This window comes from Canis lupus, chromosome 17, assembly GCF_011100685.1.
Source record: "Canis lupus familiaris isolate Mischka breed German Shepherd chromosome 17, alternate assembly UU_Cfam_GSD_1.0, whole genome shotgun sequence".
Taxonomy (NCBI): domain Eukaryota; kingdom Metazoa; phylum Chordata; class Mammalia; order Carnivora; family Canidae; genus Canis; species Canis lupus.
In genome coordinates this window covers 4,576,050-4,597,527 of record NC_049238.1, presented here as the reverse complement: position 1 = coordinate 4,597,527, position 21,478 = coordinate 4,576,050, and the positions used below count along the sequence as shown (strand labels likewise).

Here is a 21,478-nt window from a genome sequence, read left to right as displayed (position 1 = left end):
CGCACCGAAGCCAGGGGAGGAACGGGTCTGGAGGCTTCAGAGCCTCTCCAGCATGCACCCCGCTGCTGTGGGAAAATGTGTGGCCCCCTGAGCCCACCCCCTCCCTGCCCCTGAGGCAGACCAGACCGTATCAGGGAGCGGGCAGCAGGCAGGGCGGCACTGGGCTGGCAGGAGCTCCCTCCAGCCTTTCAAGCCGGGTTTGTGAGGCCTTTGCCTCGGACGGCGCTCAACCTCAGAACACTCTTATACCTTTTTAAAGATAAAACAACCAAATCACAAACAAAGAAAAACCAGTAAAACCTAAATGACTCACGATCTGGCCCTTTCCAGGAAAGTCTGCTCACCTTCATTGCACGGGTTGGCATCTGGGCCTCCACGTGTGGGGCCGACTGAGGAATCCTGAGCAAAGCTCACAGACGCTCTGGAAATTCCTGCTAGGAACCCCTCTCCAGCTCCAGGTCAGGACCCCGGCAAGGACTGGAGGACCCGAGTCCTTCCTGAAAAAGCCACCGAACGCTGAACACGTCGCCCGTAAGCCGTGATGTTAGCCTCCCAGGACGGAGCGGGACCAGCACTCCTGACAGGGGTGCAGCCTGTAAAGGACACTTCTGTTTCCCCCCTTGGCACTCCAGCCCACGGAGACCCACGGGCTCCAGGACATGCTCCAGAAAGAGGTCAGCATGGGCCACAGGGCTCAGCCCGCACACCCCGAGCTTTGGGGACACTTCTTGTGGGAAAGCCCACGGGAGCCTCTAAAGCCCCTGTGCTCCGAGGAGGAGCTCTCCCTGCCGCCCCCTGCAAGCCCAGCAGCCCACGTGGGAGCGCAGCCACATTCAGGCTCCCCAGCTCGAGATCTGGAAGCGGCAGCGAGTGGCATCTGCCAACGGGGACAGACAGGTAAGCCCCACTGGGGAACAGGGCTGCTTCTCCCTGACCAGCACACATCGCCCCCGCGAAAGAGCTCTCCTGTGGGCTCTACCTTTGGGCATCATCGGGGCTCATCGGTAATGACTAATCGTGGCCACCGTGTGTGGAAGTGGGCAGGATCCACGGCATTCTGGTCCACGGGCCTCGACTCCCTTCCCAGTGCAGCAGCAGCCTGAGAACCGTGAGAGGGCTCTATTTTTAGGAAACAAGCAGGACAAGCCTAAGGAATCGTATGTCACCCCAGCAGTGTGACGACTGTGACAACCACGTCACCAATCTTCATGTTTTCCAGAGCACGATGGCCCGCAGCCCATTATATCCCCCGCGTCCTCTCAATCCTCTGATCACCCACATAAAACCGCGGGGCATCCCCCCGCGCCCGAACCCATCACTCCCTGTCACCTTCCCTGTCTGGCACCCCACAGCCATTCTCTGACGTACGCTACGAGCAGGTCTGCATTTATTTGCTCTCTTCCCCGTCACGGATGGAAGCACCACAAGGAGGGTATTACCATTCAACAATCGGGGGGAAAAAAAAAACAATCCTCCAAGGAAAAACTGCCAGGCATGATTTTGTTCTCGCCTTGACCGCCTAGTTAGGGAGGAAAAGACTTGCCTCAGCGGGGCGATGCGGGTGTCCCAGGGGTGGAGAGGACGAGTGCTTTCCCCAACAACCAAGGAGCCAAGCAACGTCCAGCTCACTCGACCTGCGCAGCCAGAATAGAGGAGGTCCCCGGGTAACTATTTCCTCATCGCATACGCTGGATAACAATTGTGATGCTCGTAGGATCAGTGCCATGTTCTCTGGCTTCTGTGTTCCACCTTCTATTTTGCACTTGATCAATCAACCCTGGGGAGACAGGGAGTCAGCTCAATGGTCCTCACTTAACACATCGGGAGACATGAGGTTGGGGAAGATGAACGATGTGCCCAAGGCAACAAGTGGCCCTTCCAGGATTCTATCCCCAGTCTCCTGACTCGGGAAGCCCATGCTTCCTTCCTGCACAGCGGACCGGGCTGCACCAGGTCCCAAACCCTCCACCCGATGGCTCACCCCACGGCTCACCCCACCACTCTCCCCACCACCCACCTTAATGCTCCACCTGCTGGAGCCTGGAAGGGCTCCTTCCCCCACCAGGCCACCCACAGCACACAAAGGGGCGACAGCGCACCTGGCTGTCCCAGCTTGGAAGAAAACACGAGAGGCTGCCCTCTGAGGAAATGCACCATTGATGTTCTGAACATTCCCCACCTGGGAAGAATATTTTCCATCACGGAGAACCGTCCAGTTGTTAAATGAGATACCTGGCTTAATGACGGTAACCATGAGACCATTTAGTCAGCTAAAATGCAGGAATCAGCCCAGCACTCAGGTTCCCCAATGAGAAGATGGGTCATAATCACATGAAGGCTCCTCCGTCTTCCCCCAGAGTCAACGCCAAAGACTGTAAATGCTAATATCCGGAGGGGAAAATCTCTCGTCTCACTCGAGCCTCCTAACCTCTGGATGAGGAGGGCTGGCCCTCGGTGTGTCCTCACACAGGCCCACCAGGAGGTCAGCAAGGGCCCACCCTCCGCAGCTCCGTCCCACAGAGTCAAAGAGACGACTCCCGACATTACTTGCATAGCCAGACCCCAGCCTCAGTCCCTTACCCACTATTCTAGAACATATATGTTCTCTCTCTAGATGTTCGCTATAAGAGAACACAGGCAAGGCCGCTCCAATCTCGCCCTCCTGGCCCGGGCGGAGGAGACCCCAAGTGCAGATGAGCCCGCTGGATGGAGAGAGCCACCAAACTCATGACACAGAGAAGCAATCCTGGTGATGTCGGGAGCCCCCTCAATGCCCCACCTGTTCCCAAAGCCTCAGCCACCCCCACGCTTCATCCTTCACCCAGACAACATTGGGAGCTCTATTAGATATAAAAACAGAAGCACAAAACTCACTCAAAATGAGCTCAGACATGGAGGCGTGGGTCCGGGTGCACGAGCAGAGGAGCCCGGAAGAGCAGGGCCGGGGCTCCAACTGCAGAATCTGCTCATGGTTTCCGGAACGTGCAGCTTTGTTCAAAGCCCACCCCTGGGGGAGTCAAACCTAATCAAATAAACTGATGCAACCTTTCCTGAAGGGAAACGGAGAGGTGAACTTCAAATTATTCCCAGGAAAACAGCAGCAACAAGCTGGGAGCAGGCTTCCAGGGGGAAGCGTTCCTGCTGGGAATAACCCACAATAACCCGCGTCTACGAACCATATTTACTTCCAGGCCGTTGTCCCAGCCTGGCCTTTTCCTCCCAGGACCGGGTGCGGAGCCGGGGTGTGTGGGGCCCGCGGCCACGGGAGCAGACGCAGAGCCTCAGAAGTCTGCATCGGGGAGGGACGGAGCCGTCGAAGCGATAATGGGTCTAAGGGGACCGTGTTCTCTGGCAGACGGAAAACTGTCAGGTCACCTGAGAGTCATTAGTCTAGGAGAACAGCACCAAAGAGAAGGGAACCCACGACGGCCGCGCAGTGTTTCCCTCGTTCACACGTTAGCGCGGGCCTCGGACACGACGGGGGCCGTGCACGGATTTCCCGGCGTTCCAGAAGGCCCAGTTCGGGGGGCTGTGCGAGGCCGGGTCTCCTGTCCTCTCCCCTCCCAGCGGCTTGGCCCCACATGCCCCCTGTGAGGCGGAGGGAGGGGCTGGGCTGCTTTCTGGGGCTGCACCTGCAGCACCATGACCCCGTCGGGTTCCTCCCCCCCCGAAACTGCCAGGGTCCCCTCCCACTCCCCCCACACACGCTTCTCGACGTCCTTCCAGGCTTTCCCCTCGTCCCGGGCACTTGCCACTGTCTTGTTTCACTCCCTTATCTCGCTGATTCTGCGGCCCCTCCAGGACATGCCCTCTCCAGGGCAGCGATCTGTGTGTGCCTGGCTCAGCCCGGTACCCAGAGAACCCACGATGGCGCTGGCGTGGCGGAGGGGCAGTGCCACCGACCCTCCAGAGCTCCTGGCCGGGGGAAAAGCTGCGGTAACGTTGCTCAAAGGAATCGCCTCTTCTAGTAGCTTCGAAGCTTCCATAGGAACCGGGAGGATTTGATGGCCGTGTAACGTCGACTACCTGGTATAACGTACGGCATCACGGCCGGTACGATGCGCCGTATGTGGAAAGTCAATATTTGCCGAGTGGATGGCTTAGTAACTACTGGCAATTAAGTGTGATTTTTCACTACAGTGAAATAAAAACACTCATTTTGGCCCAATAAATTTATGTGAAAATTGCCCAGAGGACCATGGTGTGAACTCACGCAGAAAACGTGCCAGGCTTCTCTTCCTGGGAACCAGGGCGCTGGCTTCTGGCCTCGGGTCTGCCCTCCCCCAGCTCCCCGACCTTGGCGTATCTCAAGTGCTCGTGCCCTGATTAATGCACACAGAAAATGATAGGGTTCGTTCTCCACCTGTAAAAATCAGCTGCACATTATCAAATTATAATAACTGGGTTAGAGTCAAGGAAAAACCCATCAACACGACTAAAGGAAATGCAGGGGCGCCTGGGGGCCTCCGTCGGTGAAGTGTTTGCCCTCGGCCCAGGTCATGATCTCAGGGTCCAGAGATCGAGCCCCGTGTCCAGCTCCCTCCTCAGCGGGCCGTCTGCTTCTCCCCCTGTCCTCACCCCTGCTCATGCTCTCTCTCTCTCTGTCAAATAAATAAATAAAATCTTTAAAACAAAAGGCAAATGCAATGATAGGACTTTTGGACGGGCAACAGGCAATACTCACTAATGCCCTTAATAGTGTCTAAATCTTTTGATCAAGGAGCCCCATTTCTGAATAAAGAGGAAAGGAGAAAAAATGAGTGGGAAATATCAGAAAGGGAGACAGAACATGAGAGACCCCTACCTCTGGGAAGCGAGCTAGGGGTGGTGGAAAGGGAGGTGGGCCGGGGGTGGGGGTGACTGGGTGAGGGCACTGAGGAGGGCACTTGATGGGACGAGCACTGGGCGTTATTCTATATGTTGGCAAATTGAACACCAATAAAAAATAAATTTATATAAAAAATAATAATAAAATTCTAATTAATGAAAAATTAAACCTTTAAATTGTTAGCATAAGTTGTCTTTCTATTGTGCAAATAAATAAACATAATAATAAAAAAGGAGCCCCATTTCTAGGAATTCATCCATAGAATTAAAAAAAATGTTCGTTACAATATTTCCTATAACCTTATATAAGTTGAAGCACATAAAATGTGATTTTTTAAAAGCCTATCAAACCAGTAAAAGCAGAAGAATGGTAAAGTGTGGGCGTACCGGTTGAAGTTCAAAATAATACAGCACATGAAAAGAGTTTTTTTGTCAAAATCTACAAACCTTTGCCTACGTTTACCCACTGACCCAGAAACCCCACTTCTGGGCATGTGAGTGGTGTCTAAAGTTAGTCACAGCGGTCCCGTCTGAAATACCAAAGGCGGAAAAACAATCCAAGCCGGACACTGGGTAAATAAACTGTGAACATCCACACTCCGGACGCCAGGCCGCTGCAGACCGAGCGCAGGGCCTCCCAAGCCTAAAATGGAAAGGTCTGTAAACACAGGAAGTACAAAGAGCCAAGTACACGGCGGTAGGTGTTTTGCCCTGAACACTCTGGAAACCTCAGGTATACGTGCATTTATTTTTATTTGCATAAAGCAACAGTGGATGGCTACCTTAGCTCCTAATGAAAGCAGTCTCTTAATGCGGTGGGCAAGCTTGAGGGTAGAGAGAATGGCCCAGGCACAGGGGCAAACAGAACATCCCGATATTGGGACGTCTGGGTGGTTCAGCGGTTGAGCGTCTGCCTTCGGCTCAGGTCATGATCCCGGGGTCCTGGGATCGAGCCCCACCTTGGGCTCCCTGCTCAGCGGGGATCTGCTTCTCCCTCTGCCTCTGCCCCTCCCTGGTTGTGCTCTCTCTCTCTTCTCTCTCAAATAAATAAATAAAATTTTATTAAAAAAATAAAATTACAAAGTTTTGTGCTTGCTGTGGCAGCACATATACTAAGGTCACGATGTTTTAATAAAATGAATTTAAAAAAAATAAAATAAAATGAATTTAAGTATCGTACCCATGGGAGTTCGGGATAAAGAAAGGGTCTCTCTCCTGGGCTTCCTTCAGTCAAGGGAGAGCCTATTCACTCAGCGCACCTGCTCGCCTACTTAGAGTTAGGAAACGTACATCACTATTACATAAATCGAGAGAAAAGTTCCGAATGATATTTAATAGCATTTTTCTTCTCTGAGCTAGCTCAGAGTTCCCAAAATGTCAGTGTATATCTGCTCTCCTACACTCCTCTTCCGAATTTAAGATCTGACATTTATTTTATCGTCAAGAGGTTCAACATCCTCCGATGGGCTGCCTGTCGGAGCTGAGTCTTCAGACGAGCACCTGTCAGCTCCAGAAGAAAGGCGTTCACAGTGTCAGGCTTTGGCAGAGAGTTTTTGGTTTTCTCACAAGGTAAAAAAAAAAAAAAAAAAAGGCGACATTAACTCAAATAAAAATTAAGGAATAATAATGTAACTACTGTTTATTGAGAACTCCTCGGCCACCTGCTCTCTCAACAGCTTTATGAGGTAGGTGCCCTCATCCCGTGTCTGGCAGAGGGTCCCGGGCGCAGGGAGGCCTGCTGCGGAGACGGGTCCAGTCCTGCCCTCTGGGCTGAAATGAAGCTAAGACGGCGTAAAGTAGCAGGTGTCACGAGGCGGTGACGCTCCTGGCCACGCATAGAACCACGCTTCAAACACATGCTTGCTCAGTAAGGACTCTCTTCGTTGGCTCGCATGCTCCTGGAGAACAGGTGTGAGTTCCTCCCTCCCCTTCCACAGATTAGTACCTGAGAAGGGGCTGGTAAAGGAGCAATCTGTGACCCGCTGATGAGCACTAACCACGGCCCACGAAACGATGGAGTCCAGAATTATGACCCAGCCCTACTTTCTACATCCTTCCTCCCTCTGCTGAACAGTGCACTATCCGACAGCCCAGGAAAGGTACAGAGCGTCGGCTGACAAATTTTATCCACAAAGGGTCAGATAGTAAGTATTTTGGGTTTTGAGGACCACACAGCCTCCGCAGCAACTACCAGAGTCTGCTGCCGTAGCACCAAGGCAGCCAGACACAGATCCTAAAGCACAAGGTGCAGGTGTGCACCGCTGACACAGACCAGAGGCAGACCCTGGTGAAGGTATGGTTGGTGAGACTCCTGCCCGCCATCCCAACCTTTCCCCTTCTCTACATGGTTAGCTCATCTCACAAAGTTTCTTTTTCCCCCTAAATTACATTTCCGTTCCAAAATGCCTGAGCCTGCTGTGAAGACATCTCACAACCTCATCCTCAGCCAACGCACAGCCCTCGCGGCCTCACAGGACTCGGACCCGGTCCACATCGAGAAAGAACATTCTATTTTGGCCACTCGCTCTAGTGCTCATTGCCTGAAGACGTCTGGGCCTTCCCACACGCGGCCTTCGCCGGCGCCGTTCCAATGGCACAAACGTCCACCCTCCTCCTCCTCCACCTGGTGAATCTGTGTCGTTCCCTCATGAGCCTCCTGGTGGCATCTCCCAAGACCCCGCAGCACAGGCGTGGGCACCCCCTGTGAATCTCATGGGCCCCGCGTCCTAGGAAACCCACCCACAACTTACCTCTGCGGTAAGTCTACAAGACTCTCAGGGTCAAAGCCAGGCCACCTGCCCTCACGCTCCCGACTCTCCGTAGCTTTGTTCTGTGGGTTGGATGACCACACAGCACCCTTACTATGCCCACACTCTCAGAGAGGCCTAGGACATGCCACAGAATGGACCCAGCCAACCTGTGGCTAAACAGGTAATGCAATTCTGAGAGAAGAGCTCAGCCTCCTTATCCAAGGAGCGTAAGACACCACAGGAGCCTAACACAGACAACATCCTTCCTGGAAGGCGTATGGTCTCTGGGATCAGAGGCCATTGGGTTTGAACCCCAGCTCAGCTGCCGTATTACCATGAAAGCCACGCTACTGTGGCCAGTCCCATAAGGCTCATGGTTCCCATGGCACCATCTTGAACCACATGACATGCAAAGTGTTTCCCTTAACCCTCTCACCAGCTGTGAAGTGCACACCCTTATCCCCACTTCATAGATAAGAAGACTGAGATGTTGAGTCCCACAAAGTCTCCAGTGCTAAATATCGGAGGTAATGCGGGTCTCACAGCTCCAACCGTAACTCATGGCCTCGTGGGGGCTGCTGCTGGTGGTGTCTCCTGTCGCTGATCATTCAACATGTGCTTTTGGGATTATTCTACTCCCGTTGGTAGAAGGTGGGCCCCGTCTGGGTAAGGTGAGCTGGAGAACTGATCTCACACAGCCCAGGATGGGAGCCCGGGCCTTAGCCTCAGTGGCATCAACGTGCTGGACACCCCGCAGAGGCACAGCTGGCTGCCTTGTCAGCCACGCTCACAAGACACATCTGCAGCAAGCAGCCGATCCCTCGGGTCGCAGTGTCCGTAAGCTAGCGGGGCCAGGACGCGGGGCACCCTGGAAGGGAAAGAGGTGCCAAGGGGAGTCCAAGCCCACTTTTCCATTCCGAGAAAGAGCAATTAGCCCATAGAACCACCTGGGGCTGTTTCCACTTCACCCAACCCACTCGAAAAATTCTTCTAAAGGTAAAAATAGGTTACAAACATATGAGATGTGCAGTTTGAGAAGATGAGTGGGGGTGAACACCAGAAGTTATATAACATCCCTGCTGTGGGGTTGGGGGGGTTGTCTCCCAGACTCTGACAAACGAACAAAGGGGCATGGCGGCCCCTCAGGCTGTCAGTCCTGCTGCAGAACTGCCACGCCGATGAGCGGGCATGTGCCGCAGTCCCTGCCTGCGATGAGGAGGAGGGGGACCAGTTAAAATTAGAGTCTGCCCAGCGGTGTGCTGTTGCTCAGGCTCCCAGGGAAGGGGGGGCTCCGCTGGCTCTAGGCTGCTTTGCTTTCACCTGCAAGAGGGGGTGGGCATGGAGGGGAGAGCCGTCCCTCCCGGGACACCACTCCTGAACCAGGCTACCGCTCACCACCCCCCAACCGCCCCTTTTGCAAACCAGTAAGAAAAGATCAGAAAGAAAACGGCATTCGGTTCAAAGGAAGCGGAGCAGGAAGGCAGAAAGTCTCTCTTCTGTGCTCCCTTCGTGTGCAGTAGATCATGCAAGGCCTCATTTCAAAGGTGGAGGAGGAGGTGCAGGTCAGGGAATCCGGAGGGAGTTTAAGCCATTGCCAAAAATACAGTCAAAGAGCGAGGAAAAGCCTCGGGAATCCTACTGCCCCAGCCCTCATCCTCTGCATCACTCAGAGGTGAGCAACTCCCGCCGCTGTCGCCACAGAATAAACCAGGAGACGGGACTCCTAATTCCCAGATCACTGGAGCTGCCGGGCCACCCCACCGAGAGCCCAGGGCCTCCTGCCCTCATCCTGAGGAACCACCGGCGGCCCATTCCCAGCAAACCGTTCTATGGGGCTGAAACGATGGGCAGAGGCAGGACGTGCGCCAGAGCGCAGGCTCAGGGAAGACACGCGGCCATCCTGAAACCCCCTTGTCCTCAGCCAGACCCCACCGAAGAACCCAATTAATGTTTCAGTCACCATCCCATCACAAAAGCTGCTCCGTATTATATTCTGCAACCTTCATGACGGTTCTGGGACCTACACTGGTGAGCTCAGGACTACCCCACACACCAGATGGGCCGTCCCCAATCAGGGCGGCCCCCACCCACCCCGGCCACCCCCACCCCCCCGCGGCTCTCACGGTGACGGAGAAATCAGGCCGACTCCAGAAACCAGAAGGCTGAAGGCAACGCCTCGCAGACTCAGCAATCGAGGGAACGTGACGGAGCACCACTCTGCATGGCCGTCCCAGAGTCCCGAGTGACTCCCGGGCTGGGGCCAACCTCAAGCCAGCTTCTGGAACAAGCACAGCACAACAGGGGCAGCAGGAATCCAGCAGACGGCAACAATATAGTAAGATCGAGTGGGGACCAGCGCTTCTGATTTTAACACTCGCCAGATACTCTACAGGGTGTGTGCTCGACTTTGTGATAAGAAAAACAGGTGAGGGCAGCCCCGGTGGCGCAGCGGTTTAGCGCCGCCTGCAGCCCAGGGCGTGATCCTGGGGACCCGGGATCGAGTCCCACATTGGGCTCTGCATGGTGCCTGTTTCTCCCTCTGCCTGGGGTCTCTGCCTTTCTCTCTCTGTGTCTCTATGAATAAATAAAATCTTTAAAAAAAAGAAAAAAAAGAAGAACAAGTAAGAACATGTGGCAACAAAAAATGTTTAGGGAAATAAGGTGGAGCCGGGAGTGATTTCCAGGCACACATTTCATGGTCTTGGAGGTGTGTGCTTGTTTTCTTTATTAAGAAACACTTTTGTGCACTAAATTTTGTGCAGGCCAAGGCTTTGGGAGCGATCAGTGTAGCTCAAAACTTCAAACAGGGAGGAGGGCATGAGAGGAAGCACAGGGAGCACCAGGCCACCGGAGGAGTCCCTGCAGAAAATGTGGCCCCCGAGGCCTGACAGACAGGAGGCTCACGTCGCCCGCTTCCCAGGCCAGGCCTGGTGGCCTAGCGCCGACCCTGGAGCCACAAGGCCTGGGTCGCACAGGCCACAGCCCCTGCTCTCCGGGGGAACCTGGGCAAGCCCCTGAAGCAATCCAGGCCTCGGTTTCCACACCCACAAAATGAGGATGACACCTGCGGTTTGCTAGGGCTGCCGGGACAGAGAACCCCCCAACCGGGTGGTGCAAACAATAATTCACTATCTGTCCGGCCGTTCGGGAGGTTGAAGTGTGCCATGGGGCTGGATCCTTCGGAGGCTCTAAGGGACAATCTGTTGCAGGCCCTGCCTCCCCTGGCTCGCAGGTGGCTGTCCTCCTGTGTCTCTTCCCACTGTCTTCGCTTCTTACGTGTCTGTCGCCAAATGTCCCCTTTTCACGAGGACGCCTGTGATGCTGGTTTACAGTCCACCCCAGGGACCTCGTTTCTCCCCGATTCCCTCGGAAGGGGGGGCCTGTCTCCACACAACAGCACATTTTGAGGTCCTGGGGAAAGGACTCACCTGTGGATTCGGGGGCCCACAGCCCACAGCAGTGCTTATTACCTCCGTGCTGTCGTGAGGACCCGACAGGGGAGCAGAGGTGACACACTGCTAACGGGGCCGGAACTCCATCAGCGCTCTGACGACCGGCGCTCCGTCCCTGAGGATGGGCTGTCAGCACGGCCACCGCCACGGCCCAGCAAGCCAGACACCCGCAGCGCCCGATGCCCCGGCCACGGCGCCCCTGAGCCGGAGACCTCATCTGACCTGCAGGAGTGAGGCACATCTGCCAACCCCACTCACTCCCTGACGGGGGGACGCGGGGCGGCGGTCACTGCCGGTTCTGATGTTTGAGGAGGCCGATGTTCTCGGAGGCGGCGGCAGCTCTGAAAGTGAATCCTCTGTCCCGAAGAAGAGTCGCTTTGTTTTCCCCTAGACCTTGTGGCTCAATTGATTTGTGGGGGGGAAAAAATCACAGGTAATTCCGGCTGCTGTTTTGTATGGCTGGGAAAGTGACCAAGTTGTCAGGAGTGTCTGTCCCGGGCAAGGAGGACAGGCTGACCCTGCAGAGCGGAGGGGGGTCTCCAGCCCAAGAGTCCTCTCGCCAGCCCGGGCCCCCAGGACTGCCAGCGCCACCGGGCACACTGTAATTACTGGACCAGTTTGCCACGTTCCCAGAATAGACCATTGGTTCGCCCTGGCTGAGGATGGGACTAGCAATTGGCTACGTTGGACGCTGCCAACCAGAAGTTTGTTCTGGCATTAATTCTGACCCGGCTTCCTTCTGTGCCCTAAATGTTCACTGTCCTCCTCCTTCAACCAAAATAAAATACAAATGTCCTCTGCCAACATATTTGAACTCGTGAGTCATCCTGGAGGACATGCTCCTTCTGTATTTTCTAATGCAAATAAGGAAAGCCAGACGGTTCCAGAAGGTAGCTCAAGAGGGGCCGCAAGAGAAGGCACCTGGCGTGGGGACGCAAGCAGGACTGGGCGGGTGGGCCGTCTCCCGTCTGCACGGGCCCTGCTCTTAGCCTCACACGTCCAGGCCCACGGCACCGGCCTTGCCCCAGGTCACTGCTGCAGGGCCCTGGGGGGTGGCAGCGGTGGAGCAGGACGGGCACGTAATTTAAAAGCAACGAACAACACACCCCAGAGAATTAAGAATCCTTTGGAGAGGAAACCATGTCCCCCAACTCCACAGATGCAGACATCTCACTGCACGCAGAGACCCATTTCTGGAAAACATCAGTGTTCCCTGAAAGGCTAAAAAGAGGTGCCCCCAAAACAGATTCCAAAAGCAACCCAATGAGTGCTTGGGGTTTAGGGTGGGTTTGTGTCCTTCAACAGATCGGATTCTCCCAGAAAGCTCCCGAGTTTTCCCTCATTTCACACACAGAGAAACGGAAATCTATGGAAGAGACTTGACTTGCCCAGAAGGAGACCCCACGACGCTGACAGAGTCAAGTCAATTATCTGGGAAGAGATGCTGGAGGCCAGCCATTGCTGCAGGGAAGTGAGATGGGGAAGGCGGCCGGTGAAGCCTGCTCTCTAGCAGGTTCATGGGTGCTAACCCATCTGTGGAGTGGGGGGGCCACTGTCACACCTTGCTCATCATCACCCCATCCTGCAGCGGCTGCTCCAGGCAGGGCTGGGGTCTCATCTCCACACCTGCAGCCTCCCCCCTGCAGGGACAGGCCGAGGGGGGGTCCTCAGACCAAGTCCTGGGGTGAGGAGGTGCAGGCCCTGGGCCAGGGGGTGCAGGGGGGCAGGCCGTGGGGCTCCTGGCCTTTCCCACCTAGGCACACCCAAGCCTGATGCTTCCAGGAAGACTTCCTGTGGAAGGTAACAAGGAGCTGCACCCCTCTGTGGATGAGGAATGACGTGGCTCACCTAACATTTTCAGAGCTTGACTTGTGATTTGTCAGATAAAGTCGACTCTAATTAGAGGAAGAACCACCCAAAAGCACAGCGATGGGTAAGAATGCATCCCCCTCAGAGCCTCCAGCCATAGAGCAAACAATGGACCACGAGGGGTGGTGACCGGGGGGCATGCGGGAGGAAGCGGGGATGGAGGGGTCCCCACAATGCCTTGCAGATGGCTATAAAGCTCACAACCCCGTTAGCAGACACCAAGGCAAGAATGCAAGGGTCGATGTGGGGAAAGGCGTCTATGTGGGGTAGAAGCATGCAGGTGCAAGAACAGAGGGCTTCCAGGTGGCAACGCCCGGGCAGTGCGGCCACAGGGCTTGCAGCAGGGAGCTGGGCCGTGTGCCCATCCGGGCACCAGCGGCTGAAGGATCAGGCAAGTGCAGAGCCCAGGCGCTCGCCCAACAACTGCTGGCTCCCTCCGTGTCCTGTGCACACAACACCCCCCCGCAGTCATTACTCTCCTGAATGGAGGTCTTCGGGCCACCTGGGAGCAGCTTCCAAGGCACTGTTTACTGGACTGCAGGATGCCGGTGGGGGAGGCCCTCACCGAAAAGGGATCGAGCTACTATTAACCTCTACCTTAAAATGTTCTTTTTATAATAGGCTGTCAGGGATATTTTGGTGATTGGGGATTTCAACAGTGGCAATTTGTCCTTCTCCCAAAACAAACCTCAAAGCACAGGCCCGCAGGTTCTGGGAAGGCAGGGCCGGTCCTGCCGACCAGCCAGTCTGCATGCGACGCTGTTTTGGTTTCTGCATCCTGAGAAGACAACATCCACCATGTGGGGCAAAACCCCAACGGTAAAATCTTCCAGAGCAGCCCCGGCCGATGTGTCCTGATGAGACTCACGTGGTCGACCAAATCACCCCTTTTTCTTACTAAGTATAGGACTTAGGAAATGAGGCAAAGACGGTGCCTCACAGGATGGGGCACACAATTGTTTACTGAGCGAATGCCTCCTCTAGGACCAAAGGTGTGATTGTGGTGTTTGGGGTGTTTTCCTCTTTCTTTCTTTCTTCCTATTTTTTTTAAAGATTTTATTCATTTATTCATTTATTCATCTCACACACACACACACACACACACACACACACACACACACACACACAGGGAGAGACACAGGCGGAGGGAGAAGCAGGCTCCATGCAGGGAGCCCGACATGGGACTCGATCTCGGGACTCCAGAATCACAACCTGGGCCAACGGCAGACGCTAAAACAATGAGCCACCAGGGCTGCCCCTTTCTTTCTTTTTAAATAAGACACTAAAGGGGCACCCAGGTGGCTCAGTAGTTTCAGCGTCTGCCGTGGGCTCAGGTCATGATCCCAGGGTCCTTCGTCAGGCTCCCTGCTCTCCCTCTGCCTCTGCCCCTGCTTGTACTCACTCACACACACTCTGTCAAATACACAAATAAAATCTTTAAAAAACTAAATAGGATAAAAATAAATAAATACATAACGCGAAACGCTTAACTCTCTCGAAACTAAGACGCAGATCCTGTTTAAAAAATGGGAAACGATAAATGAAACCCCCAGTGAATGTATACTGGTTGTTAAAATGGAGACTTCCTTTTAAGATGACAAAATCACCGAAAAAAAGTGCTGTTTACCTGGAAAATGACAGGGAAATGGCTTCATCTGTGGAGTCCTGAGGACATAACCCTGTAACGCTTTCCAGAACTGAGAGCCACTGGCCGTCCCCTCTACGCCTCCAGTGAAGTCACATCCACATGCACCTGCTCTCTGCGTGAGAAGGTTACATCTGTGTCCAACAATGTAAGAGGGACCCACCCCCTTGTAGGGTCCCCCAAGCTCATTAAAGTCCTAAATATACAGACTTTTCTATAACTGGGTAATTGAGAAAAACAGTCTCCATGCAGGAGGGGGCCTGGGGCCCTGCTGACCCGGCACGTCCACTGGCCCTGCGATCGTGGCCCTGCAGACACCACTGAGCAGCTCAGCCTTGCACCACTACCTCCGACGCACCCCCTTGCAGTGACCAGGGACGCGTCCATGTCCCCCCGTGGCCACACCACAAACTCTGCGTGCAGAGTGTCTCACGCTCCTCGCGATGCTCCATCCTGGCAGCCCCCGGCCCGCTGAGCTGAGGGAAACTGGTGTCCACGCCACCCCACGGGAAGCGTCCTGCAGAAGCTGCAGCAGGACCCCTGCCTCCACGGTCTCCAACCTCTGCACCGACTCCTCACGGCCTCCTGGACCTCAAACCACAGGACGAGGATTCCACAGAAGGAGAATTCAGACCCGAGGGCGACGTGCTCTCCGGCTGTTCGTTTTCCTGCGTGTCCCTTCCCATCTCTGGGCCTCCTGCATTGGCTCTCGTCCGGGCCACCTCACTAGCTCTTCTACAGCTCTGCCCGCGGGCTGGTCACGGGGCCCGGCGGTACGTGAGGAGAAGACGACACTCGAGCCACCAGTTCCTAGCACGGCTCCCAGCGGGATGGCTCTCGAAGGCACCGCTCCCTTCCATGTGCAGACTGCGCACCCCCACCTTCCCCTCCCAACTGGGGGCACACACTATACTAAATTCATCTTTAAAAACCCCCATTCCTCATCCAGCGACTGCACATAAAGGACATATGACCCAGAAACCCTGAGTTTTACCTCTAGATGAGTCGTGAACCAGCTAGAAGGCTTCTCCTCTTCGATTAAAAGGACAGAAGGAAGGAAAGAAGAGAGAAACACGGGAAAGGGAGGAGGCCCAGGGAGGGAAGTTATTGAGGTCCTCGGTCTATCTGAGCCTCTTATCTTGCGATGCCCCCTCATCCCGCCATCGGGGCAGAGGCCCCCCCAAGAGACGGCATCTGCGTGGACCCACACAGTCACTTATACAGATTAACACGGGACCCATTTCGACCCGAAAACTCCTTGTGTGGCCAGTGAGGGTGGACATACGCTCAACCAAAAGTCAGGCTTGCATTTGGGGCTACTTAACCTTCCTATCATCGGAGAACTCTCAATGTTACCTCGACCCCCTCCTCCTCTCCAGAGCCCCGTGTGTCCCTGTGGAAGGCACGGGGCACGGTCCAGAAAGAAACGTCCTCACACATCTCAAACCCAGAAACTGGATTTCAGGAGTCCAACTGCTTCTCCTGGACTTGTTAGCCTGATTCCAGTCGACGTCAACTTCTCGTTCTTCTGCTCCAGTGCGTGGGACGGTCTCCTTAGTCATCCACCTTTTAAAATTACCATGATGTTGGGGCGCCTGGGTGCCTCAATCGGCTAAGCATCTGACTCTTTATTTTGGCTCGGTCATGACCTCAGGGTTGTGAGATCGAGCCCCATGTTGAGCTTGGCGCTGAGCACGGAGCCTCCTTAGGGTTCTCTCTCTCCCTCTCCCCCTGCCCCACCTCTCTCTCTCTCTCTCTCTCTCTCCTAAATAAATAAATAAATAAATAAATAAATAAATAAATAAATAAATAAATAAAATTACCATTATGTTCATGGGGGTCTCTCTTCCATGGCCAACGCTACCACAGTTCAAAGACCCGCCCCCAAAGATTCAGCACTGGTCTCATGAGGCCACAAACCACAGGAAGAGCATGGGGTCGCCCAGTCATGAACCGAATACCTTCTGTGTGTGAGGCCCAGGGCTGGGCACCGGCTATGGGCACCCCACCTCGGGAAGCTCACACGGAGTTGATAAAATAACCCAAGTGCATCATGAACTCCAGAAAATAGAAGGGAAAGAGTAATGTGTTACTGATGGCCCAGTAAGTGGTCAGGTTACCTGTTTAAGTTCACCTGCCAAGGTAGTGGAGCTACCGCCCCAGTCCAAAGGGCTGTGTGTGTGCTACCTGACTCTACAGAGGAGGACACTGAGCCAGGAGGTTGGAGCTCACACGGAATATTACACGTGTTTAGAGTGAGTGAGAGACAGTTTCCAAAATGCCAAGAGACACAACCAGTCCTACGTCCACCGGGCCACATCTCTGGATGAGGCCGCATCTCCAGGGGGCCTGGCCAGGAATGCTTCACGGAAGAGGCCCCTCCGGGGTCAGAGGATGTTGCTACGGGGGAGCAAAGCGATGCCAGGCAGACCCAGAGATGAGAAACAGTCCCGGCCGTGCTCTGGAAGTGGAGGCCCGGCCCCGTGGAGCCGCGCAGCCCATGGAGCCGCACACCGCAAGCCCTCCCCGCCGTGGCTCGCTTATTTCCCCGTTTACTGAAATGAACGTTAAGGGCGTCCTTGCCGCACACAGCTCGTCTCTCCCCGCACATTAATATCTCTTTCCAGGCCAGATCGGCGTCTATCTTTGGCTCCCCGAAAGCTCCACTCACAGGGCCTTGGGCAACGTCGGTGCTTAATACAGAACTTAAATGAACAGTTAATAGCATCCGAAATCAGAAAATGGGCTTTCATAGGAGTCCAATGTCAAAAATAAAATACCTCCAACCGTCAGAAAATAATTTGTTCTTTCCCGGTGTCAGGTCGCTGCTGCATCTAAAGTCTGAGTACAGCTAAAGGAAGAAAGTGCAATCTGAACACAAATCAAATACCTGCAAAGCAACCAACCCTTCTGTGACGTGACTCGGGGCAGTAAGACACCCGTGAACTGACTCAACGTTAGGCGTAGGAAAAGAAAAGCATTTATTATTTCTCTTCCAGCCACAGAAGCATCCCTTGATGTTTCTGCGTGTCGTCCTTGTGCCGGGGCCGTGCTAACCTTCCCTGTGTCGTTGCAACGTCTCAGTAGCTGTGCTGCCGAAGCGAGCACCATCACATGACGTTTTAAAAGAGAAAACACAACAAAAGGCATAAAGGAGACAAATGATAAATCCACAAACCAAGGGGATCCCTGGGTGGCTCAGTGGTTTAGCGCCTGCCTTTGGCCCAGGGAGTGATCCTAGAGACCCGGGATCAAGTCCCGCATCGGGCTCCCTGCATGGAGCCTGCTTCTCCCTCTGCCTGTGTCTCTGCCTCTCTCTCTCTCTCTCTCTCTCTCTCTGTGACTATCATAAATAAATAAAAATAAAAATTAAAAAAAAAAAAAAGGCATCACACTGACCAGTGACGTCACAAGATCCCTCTGCTGCCAGATTCAAAATAACACACAGGCCCGTCCTTCCTTCAGCTGAAGGGAACAAACCAACCACCGGCACACGTGAACACGGCATCAGTGCAGGGACCCTGTGACAACTCACCTGTGCACACACCAGGACCCCGCGCATGCAGACGTCACGGCCATGACTGCGCCTGCTGGGGACGAGAAGGTTGGGAGCAGAGAGAAGAAATAAATGCCATGTGCTGAACAAGCCCACGGCGCTTCTGACTTCCATCAACCTCTGTGCACGCCAGCATTTCTGAGGCACGAGTGCTTTCTCTTCACTCCCCAGATTGGCTCAAGTGTCTTTCTGTGTGCGTGTCAGTCATCACCGTCCAGGATACACGCCGGCCACTCTCGTCGCCCCGATGGAGTAGCATCCGGGGACCCCGGGAGGCTCACCCCACTCCACTGCTCTAACAAAACAAAAGCAGAGGCTCCCTTCCCGGCATGCCTTCCGTGCATCAGAAGCAAACTTTTGCTAAGTTTTCAAAAATAGGAATGTGAGCCAGACTCTTAAGCGTTGCTCTGGAAACCTCAGAGAGACACTCGGCTCTGCTTAAAGACCTCCTTCCAAAGGAACAAACGTCCACGCTGCACATCCTAGCCCATCCCAGGGGAGGAACAGAAGAAAATAAAATCAGAGGGTTTCAATGAGCAAAAAACCCAAACCGCACAGTTTATTTTTTCTCCTCCCATGTTTCCACACAGTTTTTTAATGGCCTCCACGGTCATAGAATATCCTCCCAGATATTACAGGAAATCTGTGCATTTCTGGGGTTTTTTTAAGAGATTTTATTTATGTATGAGAGAGAGAGAGAGCGCACGAGCAGAGGGGAGGGGCAGAGGGAGAAGCAGATGCCCTGCTGAGCAGGGAGCCCGATGCGGGACTTGATCCCAGGACCCTGGGATCATGACCTGAGCTTTCAAAGGCAGACGCTTAACCAACTGAGCCACCCAGGCACCCAATCAGTGCATTTCTATTTTTTTTTCTTTATTTATTTATGATAGTCACACAGAGAGAGAGAGAGAGGCAGAGACACAGGCAGAGGGAGAAGCAGGCTCCATGCACCGGGAGCCCGACGTGGGATTCGATCCCGGGTCTCCAGGATCGCGCCCTGGGCCAAAGGCAGGCGCCAAACCGCTGCGCCACCCAGGGATCCCAATCAGTGCATTTCTAAAGAACAACTCATTCTTAGAATCCCAGAATGTGAGGGCACAAGGGGGGAGGGTGCTGTGAGGAAACAAAGGGTTGCAGTGAGGAAGTGACACAGCACTAACCCTGTGGGCCCCCGTGAGAGCGGCACTACGGCAGACAAGCCCTGCGGGGTCCCAGGGGCCTGGGCACCCACTTGCTGCTCCAGCCACAGTTCCCCGGGACGTGAGCAAGCAAACGGACCCCAGGGTCTCTGTGTTTCCAATCAACCATCAAACTACCTTGCAAAAGTTCTCAGTCCCCACCGCTCCTGTCAATCCCTCTGCTTCCTTCCTACCTTGCCCACCTTCCGGCAGCCCCCAGGCGCAGCCATGGAGAGCGAGGCCTCCCGGCCCCAGGGACGTGGGTGGGAGGGCCCCCGGGAGCTGCAGGCTGACTGGGATGCTTCCCACGGACTCCACCAGCCTCACCGGGAGCTGGGCCGCTACGGTGCATTTGCAGGATCCGGTGGCCCTGGCCTCCCACAGGGAGTGCTGTGTGCTGGGGATAGGTCTCGGGTACTTGGGTGGGACCGTCATGTGTCCCGCCCTGGGGGACTAAGAGGATGGTCAGGCCGGCAGCTGACACTGCTGGTCCATGCCTGGGAGCCACATGCTGAAAGCCTCGTTGAGGAGCTTCGCCGGGGCATCCAGTAGATCCCTCAGCTTGTATCCAAGGGTCTTCACAACCCACCCAGAACACCCTGGACACCTGACCTTGGGCACGACCCAGGTCCTCTTCCCCAACCTGTCCCTGAAGGGTTGGGAGGGAACTGACCTTTCACCACGCAGAAATGTCAGAGTTCCGCGCTGAGCCGCGCTGGCCACGGGCCACAGGAGCTGGTGTGCAAGGACCACCCAGCACCGCGTGCACAGAGGGCAGGATCCAGAGCCGAGCACCCTGCACCCGACATGGGGTCAGCCCCGCAACCGCCCTGCGGCACTGAGCTCGCCGTCTCCGGGTCTCCACTCCTCGTGTCCAAAACAAGGCGGAAAGGCCCACGTCCGCGCTCCTCGCGAGGAGTAAGGCAGGTTTCACGAGCAAAGCGCCCAACAGGGCCCAGGCACAGGAGATCCTCGGGTGCAGGAGATCCTCGCAGGGGACCCTGTCCCCGGCTCGAGCTCGTCAGAGTCAGCATCACCCCGAGGGGGACAGAGCTTTCAAACTTCCTCTCCAGGAGACGCACTGCGCTCCCTCCGAGTTAGGGTACCGCGTCACAGGCTCCCTGCAAGTGCTTCCCAGGAGGGGCCAGGGTGTGGCTGCTTGTGCCACATCCGAGCCAAAGTCCATGGAAACTAAGCAGAGCTCGTAAAATGCTGCTGGGGACCGGGCATGTGGGTGGAGGCTGGGGACCCCTGGCATGTGGCCGGAGGGCAGGGAGGACGGGGGCACTGTAGTCCCGGGCCCTCGGACACCAGCAGGCGGGCGGCTTCCTGCGGGTACCTGGTGCGGCCCGCAGCCTCAGGGAGCAGAGAATGGGGTTCTGAGTCATCTACCCCCGCTCAGCCCACAGGCGCCAGTTGATTTGGAAACAAAAGAGGAAAAAAAAGAGTCTTGCTGCCAAAACAAAAGCGTTCTGTAAGCACCTGGCCTGCATGAGCGCCAAGACCCCGTGGGTCTGAAACACCCGGACGGTGACCCCAGGCTCAGCGCGGGCCTTGGGTCTGGCAACGCCACCTGCCCCGCCAGCCCAAACCAGGGAGGCGGGGAACACGCACGCACATAGTGCTCTGACCTCTGTGTCTTCAGGCTCATGCAGCAGAAACAGGGAGCACCGCATTGGCGCCCACGTGCCAGGCCCAGCCCCGCACGACCCCCTGCCCACAGTCCAGGAACAACCTTACCAGGAAGCGGCGCCCAGCCCGGGACCCTTTGGGAAGTCAATGATGGCCACCGGGACGTTCCCAGAATAGTGGACAACGAGGCTCTGGCCTGGCACCGAAGAGCCACATCAAAGTCTCGGGAACATCAAAGTCCCAGGAACGCGCCCCTACGATTCAGGAGAGAGTCTGCTGCGCGGTGGCTGCAGGCGGGGGGCCCGGCTGACTCCTGCTGCTCCCCAGGGCACTGCAGGCCCCCCCGCCAGGGGCTTCAGAAGGGGGTCACACGGGTCATTTTCTCAAGGTATATGCTGGCAAGTCCACACACCACTAAACCCTTCGGGTCTGGAAATTTCATTGTAATAGGCTGCTCTAGTAAAACTCTTCTTTCCTTCCAAACCGGCTGACAGCTAAAGGGGTGGGAAAGAAAAGCAAGGAAGGCCTGTCCTCTCCCCGGTCTGTCCGTCCGCACTGCTTCTGTCACA

At 55.2% G+C, this 21,478-nt stretch overlaps 1 protein-coding gene, 1 long non-coding RNA gene and 1 other non-coding gene across 4 annotated transcripts in view; all 3 read right to left on the bottom strand.

Moving 5' to 3' along the window:
* Positions 1 to 21,478, bottom strand: part of RNF144A (ring finger protein 144A) — a 115,701-nt gene that overhangs the window by 52,752 nt on the left and 41,471 nt on the right. The window lies entirely within an intron of this gene.
* Positions 118 to 1,115, bottom strand: LOC119869679. Its single transcript, XR_005371992.1, has 3 exons — positions 980 to 1,115; positions 345 to 497; positions 118 to 249 (listed from the first exon to the last, which is right to left on the bottom strand). It is a non-coding gene; the product is annotated as an uncharacterized LOC119869679 (long non-coding RNA).
* On the bottom strand, positions 17,543 to 17,651 carry LOC119864080. Its single transcript, XR_005372863.1, has one exon. It is a non-coding gene; the product is annotated as a U6 spliceosomal RNA (small nuclear RNA).